Here is a 3684-nt window from a genome sequence, read left to right on the forward strand (position 1 = left end):
CACACATGACTGAATTGGTTCAGTCAAAGGGAACATCGGGGCCTTTGCTGGGATGGCTGGGACACAGCCTTTCTTCTGGGCTGGGTTTGGTTGTGGGAGAATGCAAGGCTCAGAGTATAACAGCTACAGCGGAGGCATGGGCGGGGGGCGGGGGGGCAGGTCAGGGTGCTGGAAGTTCCAGGGATGGGGGGCAGGGAACAACCACTGTGCAGCCACTAAAGCCCATTCAGGGGAAACAAAGAAAATAATGGGCACTGGGGTCATCTTTGGGTCCTAGATCAAGCCATACCTGAAGCGTTCGCCCCTGGACCATTCGGTAACACAGACCAACGGATTCCTCCATTCGCTAACATTGGTTTGGGTTGGGTTTACAGTGGAAAGATCACTAACTGATACCATTTCCTTGAGATCCTCCAAATGGCCTGGCCCCATGAAACAAGGCCAGTCAGCAAATACTACAGAATCACAAAGCCGCAACCCGTGAGGGCTTTGTAGATGAGGAAACTGAGACCAGGCCTCCACTGCACCAGAAGGGCTATTGTCCCTCCCGTCCTGCCCCCCCCAAACCTTGTCCTTGGGGGACGGGGGTTCAGAGAAAGCCGGTGAGAAGCCGCAGAGCCCTCAGCCCCCAAACAGGAAGACTCGGTTGCAAGCCAGGAGGCCAGAGGGGAGGTAAGGCAGGAAATTGAGCGGCTCCGTGTCAACGACATGTGCCAAGTCACCTGGGGTCTGTGAGGGCGGAGCTAGAGCCGAGACGGGGAACAGCTGCCAGCCCAGGCAGCAGGCATGTCCTCTGTCCCCAGGACCTCAGAGGGCCCTACCACATGTTCCAAAGAGCCCTCTGCCCTCAGCAGGGCTGTCCCCGAGTGGAATGGTGGCTTGGCAGGCTCTAGTAGGGGCAGAAATATGTGACCCGCAAGACAAAATAGTCAGCCATTGGTCACAGACAAGTGCTGACGGCCACCTGCATAGCAGTCGGATGCCTTGGATTTTCCAGACCAGTTGGCATTTCAGTCTTCTGTGCTGCTGTCCCCAGAGGGGGCAAATGAACTTCAAGCTCCAGAAGCCATCTTGGGCAATGAGGTGACTTTGGGAACAGTTACGTACTGCTGTGGGACAAATCACCCCAAAACCTAGTGGCTTAAAACAACATCGTCTGAGTATCTTTTTTCTTGTTGGTCCTGGGGGGTTGCCTGGGCTCAGCTCGGCCGTTCCTGCTCCTTTGTGCGTGCGGTCAGACAGTGGCTGGGGCTGGGATCGTCTGAAAGCGTCTCAGCTAGCCTGGTAACTCCAGGGTCCGAACACCTGTGGTGAGAGAGAGAGAGAGAGAGAGAGAGAGAGAGAGAGAGAGAGAACCAGATGGAAGCCATTTGTGACCTAGCCTTGGAAGTCACCTGTGTTTCATTCAATTCATTGGAAGAGTCTGGCCCATATTCAAGGAGACGGGACTCAGACTCCACCTGGTTGGAAGGACCACGGCAGAATGTTTGAACGTGATTTTAAACCACCATAGAGGGGCGCCTGGGTGGCGCAGTCGGTTAAGCGTCCGACTTCAGCCAGGTCACGATCTCGCGGTCCGTGAGTTCGAGCCCCGCGTCAGGCTCTGGGCTGATGGCTCGGAGCCTGGAGCCTGTTTCCGATTCTGTGTCTCCCTCTCTCTCTGCCCCTCCCCCGTTCATGCTCTCTCTCTCTCTCTCTCAAAAATAAATAAACGATAAAAAAAATAATAATAATAAATAAATAAATAAATAAACCACCGTAGAAACGAGAATTCGATTTCTCTCTCGTGTTTACAAAACCCAGATTTAGGTGGCTCAGAGCTGCCTGGGACCACCGAAATCTGGATTTCATAAACACGAGAGAGAAATCGAATTCTGTCGTGGACACGTGGCTGTCATTTGGGGTCTTTCGGTTACTCTCAGCCTGACTGGATCCTAATTAATCCAGAGACTTCGAACTGCCATGTCCTGTCCCTGGCACAGAGCAAGTTCTCAAACTAAGACTGGCTAAGTGAGGGGCACCTGGGTGGCTCAGTCGGTGAAGCGTCCGACTTCGGCTCAGGTCATGCTCTCGCAGGTCATGAGTTCGAGCCCCGCATCGGGCTCTGTGCTGACGGCTCGGAGCCTGGAGCCTGCTTCAGATTCTGTGTCTCCCTCTCTCTGCTCCTCCCCCACTCCTGCTCACTCTCTCTCTCTCTCTGAAATAAAGAAACATTAAAAAAATGTTTTTAAATAAAAAACTAAAAAAAAAAAAAGACTGGCTAAGTAAGAGTGGATGGGCTGAGCGGGGGAGGGAGGTAAGAGGGTGTGTGGCAGGGAAAAGCTGGGCTTCAGATCTTAAATACGCTATTCCAATGTCCCCTAAGTTCACTTATGGGGTGTTAGGCTCTCGGATTCTGCCCAAGAAGGCTCTAGGCCGGGTCACGAGAAAGTCCTTTGCCTTAAGACCCTCCCCTGTTTCTCTCCTCCTCCTCCTCCTCCATCCCGGCCCCCTTCTCTCTCTTTCCACAGCCACCTAGCACATATTCTTCGCACCCTCCCCAAGGACACCGGGAATTTTCTGACGCCCTGGACAGAGGAAAGCGAAAATCAATCCGTCCATCGCGACTCCTTGGCAGGCCTGGCGGAGGGGGTCCCCGGTGCTCCGTCCACCCTCCTCCCCCCTCACCACTCAACCCATGCTCCACTCATCTCACTGCGCTCTTGTTCTGGTCAGCTCCCGCTTCTCACTCACCACCCAGTTCGGATGGCGCCCCATCTAGGAAGGGCCCCTTTCCAAGCCCACACAGCAAGCCCCATCGGGGAAGGTGCCCTCCACATGCATCTCCAGAAACTCATGCTTACCTTTGTCAGAAGACTCCTCCCCCTGGATTAGAACAGTCTGCCTCGGTCCCTGCCCAGAGATGCAGGATTGCAGAGACGGCATGCTATCTATCAATCATCACGGGAACCACCGATAGTAGGCCTTCCAGAACATCTGTGATAGTGGCTGTGATGGCTTAGTCCTCCCCGGATTACAACAAAGACGAACCCAGAAGGGGTGCCCCGTGTGTTGCAAGCCCCGGGGTGAGTGTCCTCCCAGCATCTCTGATCCAGGCAGGGGATCGGCCCCTCGATTGTGTTCGGGGCTAAAGGAGCCCTGGGTATCCCTCGGGCTGGTTCCCCAGATTCTGAGCCTTTGCCATGGTGCAGCAAGGTCTGTTCCACTCTTCCCCTGGGACGCTTCTGTTATGATAGCTCATGTTTTTCAAATACGGCCACAGCAATATCTGCAGTCCCGTGTGAGCTTCGAGAATCTTGCCGTCCCCATCAAGAGGTGGGGCACCTGGGGGGCTCAGCCGGTTGAGCGTCTGGCTCCGGCTTGGGTGGTGATCGCGCAGTTCATGAGTTTGAACCCCACATCGGGGCTCACCGCTGTCAGCGCAGAGCCCCCTTCGGATCCTCTGCCCCCTCTCTCGGCCCCTCCCCCACTTGCACTCGCTCTTAAAAAATAAATAAACATTAAAAAAAAAAAAAAAAGAGGTGGTGTCCTTCTCCTGTCCCCTTGAACCTGGATGGGTTAGTGCCTGTTCCGACCAACGCAGCAAGTGAGGCTATGGGGCTCGATGCTAGGTCCCCAAATGCAAAACGGCTTCCACCTGGCTCTCTTTCGTTCTCTCTCCCTCTTGGGACACTCGCCCTCGGA

General features: G+C 54.6%; 1 long non-coding RNA gene across 1 annotated transcript; it reads right to left on the minus strand.

Moving 5' to 3' along the window:
- Positions 1–1170: 1170 nt before the first annotated feature.
- On the minus strand, positions 1171–3367 carry LOC121026087 (uncharacterized). Its single transcript, XR_005788259.1, has 2 exons — positions 2844–3367; positions 1171–1305 (listed from the first exon to the last, which is right to left on the minus strand). It is a non-coding gene; the product is annotated as an uncharacterized LOC121026087 (long non-coding RNA).
- Positions 3368–3684: the final 317 nt, after the last annotated feature.

Source organism: Herpailurus yagouaroundi, unplaced genomic scaffold (assembly GCF_014898765.1).
Source record: "Herpailurus yagouaroundi ecotype Mexico unplaced genomic scaffold, PumYag 67793, whole genome shotgun sequence".
Classification (NCBI taxonomy): Eukaryota; Metazoa; Chordata; class Mammalia; order Carnivora; family Felidae; genus Herpailurus; species Herpailurus yagouaroundi.